The sequence below is a fragment of the Urocitellus parryii genome, chromosome 3 (assembly GCF_045843805.1).
Source record: "Urocitellus parryii isolate mUroPar1 chromosome 3, mUroPar1.hap1, whole genome shotgun sequence".
In the NCBI taxonomy this organism is placed as follows: domain Eukaryota; kingdom Metazoa; phylum Chordata; class Mammalia; order Rodentia; family Sciuridae; genus Urocitellus; species Urocitellus parryii.
In genome coordinates, this window is record NC_135533.1 from 6,645,128 (window position 1) to 6,654,534 (window position 9,407).

At 46.8% G+C, this 9,407-nt stretch overlaps 1 non-coding gene across 1 annotated transcript; it reads right to left on the reverse strand.

Moving 5' to 3' along the window:
- Positions 1-8,320: 8,320 nt before the first annotated feature.
- Positions 8,321-8,392, reverse strand: Trnac-gca (transfer RNA cysteine (anticodon GCA)). Its single transcript has one exon. It is a non-coding gene; the product is annotated as a tRNA-Cys (tRNA).
- Positions 8,393-9,407: the final 1,015 nt, after the last annotated feature.

Here is a 9,407-nt window from a genome sequence, read left to right on the forward strand (position 1 = left end):
TCATTAGTTGATTTTTACACATCCTGGTTTCAACCTCTGGTTTTATTTTTTTTTTATCTTTTATTACATTTGCCTTTGTCTTTTTGTTTCATGTTGCTTCCTAGAAAACTGCTTCAACTTTATCTTTCAAAGTTTCTATTTAATTTCAGGCCATTGGTCAATAGGGGTTTCAATGAGCTCTTGCTGGAGAAGTGGGGGCCTTAGGCCTGAGTCCTGGAGCTCTGTTAGTGATGTCCAAAACCTCAGTCCAGCTACATAGAGATCCCAGTTTTCTGATTACTTCTAGATCCTCTAGGAAAGTCTGCTTTCCTGCCTTTCCACACCTGCCTATCTGTGATGGAGCCAGGGAAACTGCACTCCTGAACCTAGCAGGATGCTATCAAGAAGAGGGGTCTGGTTGGTGGGGAGTGAAGGGGCCCCCGGGCAGTATCAGCCTGGTCACCAGGTTTAGGCTTCACCTATCTGCAATGTCTGAATTTTCTCTCCAAAACCACAATGATAACCATTTCACAAATCTATTCTTTCCAAATTAAAAGACTACTTACACTCCCTAATCGGGGTACCCACTTCCCACACGAATGCAAAAGAGAGAATCTGTGGAGAGGCTACTTAGGATGAAGGAGACTGGACAACCTCTGGGCTTTCACCTGAGCTATCCTGGCCTCTGCCTGACCCCAAAGAGCCCTCACATCTAGAGATCTTTCTGGTCCTCTAGGATGGGAAAAAAAAAAAAACATGAATTGCCACAACACATTTGTGTGGATTTCTAGCCAACTGCAGATTTCCACATCCACCAGCTTAGTATGTCACAGTTAGGGACCGGTGATCACATCTAGTCCTGAGGATTCCTCCATCATCTTGATTAAATGCCAGCACTGCCTGGGTCCCCTTCAGCAACACAAGCACACACCACCTCTTGCAGAGGGTACCCTCTGCAGAGGGTCACGCCCACCAAGTTCTCCGTGAGCTTATTTCCAAGGTATCAGAAAGCCACTGTGAAATCAAAGGAAGGTTCTAGCTCCTCCATCCACCCTCCCTCCAGGTGCCTGAGGGATAAGAAGACCTGCTCCAAGGGCCCAAAGGGAGACAGAAATGGAGCAATGAAGTGGACCTGCTAGTAGGCTGGAAGCCAGGCTGACTGTGAAGGAAAAGGACCAGGCAGCCAGATCCTGGGGCTCAGCCTCCAGGGAAAGCTGCGTTTGAGCAGGGGCAGCATGTGGCAGTGAGTGTAGACCAAAGAGCCATGCTTCATTCCAGGTGCCTGACAGCTGGTCCTGCTTTAGTCAGCAAAGATGGCTCTGGGTTTTCATTGCTAACTTCTGCTTGGAAGCCTGGTCCCTGATCTGTGAAGTCTTTCAATAAGACTGCATAGATTGGAAGCTTAATGGAGCCCACTTAAGTCGCCCCAGAATGCCTCATCCCCAGCTGCCCTGGCTCCCTCCTTCACCCTGCTCAGATGGACTTCACTGCACACCGGCTTTCAGCTCTCACTTCTTATGGTCAAGTCAGACATATGCATCTTCCTGAGACTCAAACTGCTTTTGCCTTAGGACCTCAGGGGGGAAAAAAATGACTTACTAACTAGTGTCACCCAGGCTCCTCCAGGGGACATCTTGCAGTCAATGCACTGTTTTTACCAACAAAGCCAAATCAGAGACCCTTCAACAGACTAGGTGCTCCTCACTCTGGCCTGTTTCTGCTCCAGCAAGTTGGGAGCTCATCCACTGGGCCACCTCAGCCCCACAGGCTGGTCCCCTTCCTGGGGGCAGGGAATTAGTCCAGTGAAGCTCTCCTATTTTGAGGATCCTATAGAGCAGGTGGCCAGGAGGGGGAAAAAGGGAGGGTGTCAGGGCAAAAGTGCTGGTATGGAGCTGCAGGTCGTGGCTTCTGCTGGAGAAGATGGTGCACTGGGTGCTCTAGTTTGGTCTCTTAAAGACCGTGTGTTAAAGGTGTGGTCTCTGCCTGTGGGCTGTTGGAATCTCTAAGGTGTGGGACACATTGGGACTCCAGCCCTTCCTCTTGTTGTCTTGCTTCCCAGCTTCCAGGAGAGGAGCAGTTTCCTCTGCCACTCAGTCCCACCACTGCGTTCTGCCCTGCCACTCAGCCTGATGTAGAGGCAACCTGAGTGTGCCATTTGTAGGAACCTCGAGATTTGAACCAGGGGCCTCTGGCTCTGCAATCAAATGCTCTACCCCTGAGCTATGCCCCCTTCTCCCACCAGAAATGTCTAACAAATACCTTTTCACCTGCATTGCAACCCACACACTTCCTATGAACTGAAATTTCAATGAACTCTCAGAAAGTTCTGATGATATGGGAATTTCGCCTCACGGCTAATTAGCATCTTTTGGCCCTCTTCTTCCACACGAACACAACTCCCCATTTTGTCCCCAGATGCCTCCTCTGCATAATCTTCCCATCTCATCTTTGAAGGCATCTTCTTGAAAAGTCTTTGCTAAGAGCTGCCCCCTCCCCCTCCCCTCCTTCCTTCCTCTCTTCAGTAAGCTCCAGAGACGTCAAACCTGCCCCAGCATCTATTAGGTGCAGGACAGGCTGAGTAAGCTGTCTGCAGGGCATGCCAAACAAAGTTAGCTGCAGGATGACCTGGCCACTCAAACCCTCCGTCTGGTCCTTTATCACCTGTTTGCTTCAAGCCCAGACGCCCAAGCCCCCTCTCAAGGCCGAACTCTTCGCTCCCTTGCTCAAGGCTGAACTCAACCTGCCGCCTCTCAAGGCCGAACACTTAACCCCCTTGTGTGTCAACAAGGCAAACCCAGAGACCCCATTAGATCTGGGCTATAAAAACTCACTCCTGGCGGGCCCCTCTCTCTTTTGCTCTCTCTTGCTCTCTCTCTGTCTCTCTCGCTCGCTCTCTCTCTCTCTCTCTCTCTCTCTCTCTCTCTCTCTCTTCTCCTCTGTTGCACTACTGCAATAAAGATCTCTTGGTCACTCCGAGTGTTGTGGTCACTTTCCTTTCAGCATCCGTCTTCCCCGCTCGTCCCTACACCATGGCTGGACTGGGGGACTTGTTCCCAGCTCCTCCCCTCTGTTCTTTTTCCTCACTTCAGTTGCTTCTCAGTTTCTGGCAGGATCTTAGCTGAATGGAGGAAAAACCAAACAAAATATTTCAATTACTTGGCCCCAGAGGCACAGCCCCCATCTGGAACCTATGAAGCAAATCCCAGTTGCTCCAGTGGGCCTCAGACCAGAAGGTCAGCACAGTGGGAGCCGATGGACCAGAGATCCTCCTCTGTGGTCCAATCCCTGCCCAGAGGCTCAGCACTACAGGCTCTAGCAAGTAAATCTTGCCCTTGGCCAAACATCCAACATTGAGGCCACCACTGAGATCAAAGGGCCACATATGTCTCAAAAATGTGCCCACAGGGACGCCCGAGGTGACAAAGCTGTGATAACTCTGTAACTCTGCAAAGGAGACCAAGGCTCAGAACACCCAGAGGTTTGTAAAGGACAATCAGAGCAAGGGTCACTTATCCCCATCATCCCAGCAGTTTAATTTAATTACTTACATTTATCACAATAGTAAAAAAAAAAAAAAAAAAAAAGTGCTCAGCAGGCACTGCTGTGCATGCCTGTAATCCCAGCAACTTGGGAGACTGAGGCAGGTAGAGTGCAAGTTCCAAGCTAGCCTCAGCAACTTAGTGAGGCCATAAGCAACCTACCAAGACCCTGTCTCTAAATGAAAAGTTTTAAAAGGATGAGGATGTGGGTCTGTGGTTAAGCACCCTTGGTTTCAATTCCTAGTACAAAAAAAAAAAAAGCATTCAGGATTGAAAAGCTAGAAATGCATTCTCTTTACATCTTTCTACAATGCTGAGCACAACAATGAGTAGAAAAGTTAGTATGCAATGAATATTTATTGAGTGGAAGTAAAGATAGCAAAATTAGCAAAGATTCATAAGTATGGAGTCAATGTAAATTAACTGAGGTGGCACCAGCCGGATGTGCACGGTTCCTGTTTTGGGGTCTGGTTCTCCAGACTCAGGCATGCACATTCCTCTGAGCTCTGGCACTAATCGTCCTTGCTGGAGGAGATGGGCTGGTCCACAGCCACATGATGCTCTCCAGGTACTCTCCCTCACTGGTCTTCCTAGCATTAGTACCCTCTTTTATTGAAAAAGGAAGGAGCAAGGAAGGAATTAAAGAAATCCACATATTAAGAATCTTCTTGGGCTGGAGATGTGGCTCAGCGGTAGCGCGCTCGCCTGGCATGCGTGCGGCCCTGGTTCGATCCTCAGCACCACATACCAACAAAAATGTTGTGTCGGCCGAGAACTAAAAAAATAAATAAATAAATATTTTAAAAAATTCTCTCTTTCTCTCTCTCTCTCTCCCCTCTCTCACTCTCTCTTTAAAAAAAAAAAAAAGAATCTTCTTGTTAAAACAAAAGAAATGCTCTTTAAAAAGTGCATCAGTCTGCAAGAAAACCCCGGCAACCATCATCCATCCTACGCTAGAAGCATCCTCTGGAAAACTAGAGTCAAGACAAGGAGGCCTGGGAGCATTATTTCAAAAGAAAGCCAGAACCAGTGAATTAGGGGGGGAACTATTAAAAATGGAACAGAGGAAAGGGACAAAATATGAAATATTCAGAGATACTATGATGATCCACATAGAAAACACAAATTAACCTACAAATAATTTGATTTACTCCGTTTTAATAAATTGTAAGATATAAAATAAAGTTAAATATATTTCTACACATCAACTTAAAAAGAGTTAGGAATGAAGTATTTGAACAGATGTCACTTAAAATCATAACAAAAATACAGGGTCTCTAGGAATAAACAGATATAAAATGTGCTTAGAATATTTTAAAGCTTCACTGAAAGACATTAAAGGGATATGAATAGAGAAATGTGCATATACTTTAACTTCATAATTCCATTTCTAAAAATCTTTCCAAAGAACACAATGAGATTCAATAATTTGTATCTGGATGCTCACTGCAGAATTACTTGTAATAATGAAAAAGCAGGAGCTGTACAAATACCAACAGCCAATAAAGTGGCACACAGTGCTGCGTGTTCTCCAGTGCATAGATGGAATCTAAGCCTCCTTGCCCTCTCACGGGACACATGGACAATCGTGGATCTTCTGACCACTGATACTTCCCGTGGTGCACCAGGGTGAAATAGAGGAGGGTATTCAAGGCTGGGGTGTATTCAACCAAAAGACTCAAGATACCCCAACCCCAAACAACGCAGCAAGGATCAAGAAATGGAGATCTCCGCCCACCGAGAAGCTCTTCATGGATCTGATGAAGACATTCTGTTTTAAATTATGGTTCCATCCCCTCGTCACAGTCCCTCCGCTCCTGTTTGCATCTCCTCTTCCTCCAGCTCATCATAACCACTTCTCTATCTTTATACTCTTTTTACTGTAGGAGCCCAGCAGTAAACAAATCCTGGATAACTGATCTTTCTACTGCTTCCACACCTACACTAGCCAGCTGGATACAGCTGGAGAAAAACACAACTTTGCTAAGAGTTCTCACTTCCAATCCTCGACCAGCAAGGCTCGAGTGGGCTCCTGGGGCGGACTGCTGGTCCACCTCTAGCCCAGTGACTTCCCTACTCCCTTAGATGAATGTTTCAAGCCTACTCCTCTCTGCCCAAACCTCCAACAGCTTCTCCCTCATTTTCAACTCTCTTCCAACCTCACTGAGAAAATATAAGCAACTTTAGAGCTGTCATCCACCACCACCAGGCCACCCACTCCTTTCCCAGCCCACAGCTCTGCCTTCCCTCCAGTCGCCACCAATGCACTGTCTGTGCTCCTAGCCAAGGTCGGACCCTTCACGTGGGGCTAGCTGACCCAGCTGTCCTCACCTGATCAAAGCCATCTCTTCAGTAACCTCTCCCTCTTTTTTTTATTTTTTAGATGAAATTCATAGCACATACAATTAATCATTTCAAAGTGTACAATTCAGTGGCATTTGCTGCATTCACAATGAGGGCAACTGCCGCCTCAAGTTTCAAACTTTTTCATCCTCCCAGAAGGACACCTGTATCCACAGAGTGACCACTTCCCATTCTCCCCATGCACCCCCATCTCCTGGGCACATTCATCTCTTTCTCCCTCCATGGATTTACCTATTCCAGGTGTTTTATATAAAAGGCATCATACAATCTATGGTCTTTGGTGTCTAGCTTCTTTTCTTTAACACGATGCTTTCAAGTTTTATGCATATTGTGGCGTGTCTGAGTACTGCATTCCTTTTTATGGCTGAATAATTTCCTATTGAATGCATATCCCATGGTTGGTTCGTTTGTCCATTGATGGACATTGGCTCTATCTCCACATTTTGGCTTTGCTGCTATGAACATTCACGATCAAGTGTCTGAGTGCCTATTTTCAACCCTTACACCTACCTATGCCTAGGAGTGGAGTTGCTGACTTATATGGTAAATCTGTCTAACTTTTTGAGGAACCATGGAACAGTCTCCCACAGAGGCTGCACCATTTTCCATTTCCACCTGCAATGTACCAGGGTCCCTTATTTGTCCTTGTCCTCCACTTGTTACCCCACTTTTAAAAATTGTAGCCATCCTCCCAGATGTCAGGTGGTATGTAGATCATGGTGGTTTTAATGCACGTTTCCTGGTCACTAATGGTGCCAAGCATCTTTTCATGTGCTTGTTGGTATTCAAGGGTCCACCGTGGAGAAAGGTCTACTGGAGACCTTCACCTTTTTTGGTTTGGGTTTGTTGCTGTTACCCGCTTCCTCTTGTGGTTTGAATTTTCTCCTTCCCACTCAGTCCCATTATCGTATAAAACACTTTTCTCCCAACAACAACTAACTTCTCCACCCTACCCCACCTCTCTGCTTCCCTTTATAGAAAAACCCTTTGAAAGAATTGTCCCTGCTCAGTCTCCCTTCCCCTCCCCATCTCTGATACCCACTCTGATAGGTTGCTGCACTCACTGCTTCACTGGAGTTGCTTGTCCTGGTCGCCAACGGCCTCTGTGCTGCTGACACTCGCTCATAGTGGTCAAGGTCACTTTCACACACTTGACCTGAAGCAGCTTTGGACAAGCTGATTCTTTCTTCAAGAATACCTTCAAGCCCCTTTCCTCGTGTCAAGGATGGGCCTGGTTTTCCTCCCTCTGCACTGCCTATCCCCCTCATCTCCATGGCGGGGTCCTCAGAATCTCCCCTATCTGTTAACCCTATCTGTTAACCGTGGGCGGTTCTCATTCCTCTCATGATTGCCTCAGCCTGTGGTTTTACACACCCTCTCTGTGCTGACAACTGCTTCACCTGTGTTCCCAGCTGATGTGGTTTGAATGAATGTCCTCCAAAAACATGTGCTGGAAACTTTACCTCCAATGGGAGCATTGGCAGGTCAGTCGGGTCTGCTGAGATGACCAGGCCATGAGGGCAGAGTCTTATTTAACTTATTGTTAAATCCATTATCATGAGAGTGTTTTCGCCTTATAAGAAAAGTTTTGCCCCCTTTTCCTCCCTCTAGGCCTCCCCTTGCCCTTCCTCCACGTGTTGCCTTCCCCCAGGACACAGCTGCAAGACCCTCAACAGATGCAGCCCCTCATCCTGGACTTCCCAGCCTACAGAACTGAGAGACAGAAGCTTCTGTTTGCTGTAAATCACGGAGTCTGCAGTATTCTATTATAGCAGCACAGAAGGGTCTATGACATCAGCCCCGCCTCCCTCCTGAATTCAAATGTGTCGTGTATCGATACACGCTCAGTATTTCTCCTTGAATGGTTAGTAAACATTTCAAATCTCAATCCAAAACCAAACCAATCTTCTTTCCAAAACCTTCTCTTCTTCAAGTCTGTCCTCTTCTCATTTACTTGTGACTCTAGCCTTCCAATTATTCAGACTAAAACTTAGAGTTATCCATAGCTCATCTATTCTTCCCACATCTCATATCCAACCAGCTAGCAAATTCTGCCAACTTTGCCTGCAGACTTTGAAGGAACACACACACACACACACACACACACACACACACATTCTCTCCAGTGGGAGGGACTGGCAAATCTCTTGCCCGGCTCATTCTCAAGGGGAAATTGAATTAAGAGGTTTGGCTGAGTCTCCCTCAGGCAGTATTCAAGAGAAGTCTACTGCTCTCCCCTCTCTCCTTCTGGAGAGGTGACCCTTTTGAAAAGGGGAAATGCACAAGAACAGGTAAGCCAAGGGGATAGACGGGAACTATTACAGGAGGTGACAGTTTGAACAAATCCTTGTAGACCCAACCAGACATGGGTTCTTTTTTCCAAGGAAATCAAGGTGGAGTTCCAACACCAAGGATAGGTAACAAAAGGAGCATGACATAGGGGACACCTAGACTTGAACCAGGGACCTCTTGATCTGCAGTCAAATGCTCTACCCCTGAGCTGTATCCCCATACTTAGCAGCTGCTTAAATAAACACCTTTCATCCTTGAAGTCACTCATACCACATGGAAGTAAATCAATCTGCCTTCTATTCCTGCCAGTCAGAAGGCCGACTCCTCTACAGACTGACTCTGTGGTGACCACCTCAAAGGATGCTGGACAAGCCTAAGCTTGCCCTGCAGTCACTTTCTTGTCCTAGAAGCTCTCTTGCTCACAGAGCGTCTTGTTATTCTAGGTTGCTTCCCGGCCGTACTGGTGAGGCAGAGGGGCGGTGTTGCCCCAGACATTCTCCCCAAGAAAAGCTGCTGTTATGTTTTCCTTCATCTTTAAACCATAAGCAGAACAGGGTGGGGCAGCCTGAGAGTTTCAAATAGGAAAGAGCCCCAGACTTTGATCTGGACACCAAGACTGGAGAGCCAGTTCTGCTGGGGGACAGCTGTGGGAATTTAAGCCAATGAACCAAGATGTGGGCCTCAGTCACCATTTGGGAAAAGGAGGCAAGGGGACCACTGTTGGGAAAGATCCCTTCTTACTGCACAGCTCCAAGACTCTCCAAGTGCTGGAGCAGAGAAGGACCAGGCTAGGGAGCTGCCGAAGGAGGGGATAGCCTTGGCCATTCCCAGGTCTATGGTTCCAAAGTCCAGGGACTGACAGTCAAGTGGTCCCTGGGGCAAGCTTGGCTTTTATCTGTAAATCTTGGTCTTCAAAATCCTGTTTGCTCTCTGCTCATTAGTAATGTGCATCTCTTCTCCTTCAACCACCTCAGAGAAGGAAACTTGCCCGTTGTAGAATTCTGTGAGTAGGAATCTCCGAGAGTGTTCCATGAATTCTGCAGACTCTGTGCCCCAGACCTTCCACTCTTACTCATCACTATCCTGCTGATGTTAGGATATCAAATTTTTTGTATGAATATTTCATCTCCTCACATCCTTATGGTCTTATATGAAGAGGCTCTATATTCCTCAATTACTCAATAGAGCAACATGATGCTAACTAGCATCTACCCAGTAATTTCTTATTAAAAA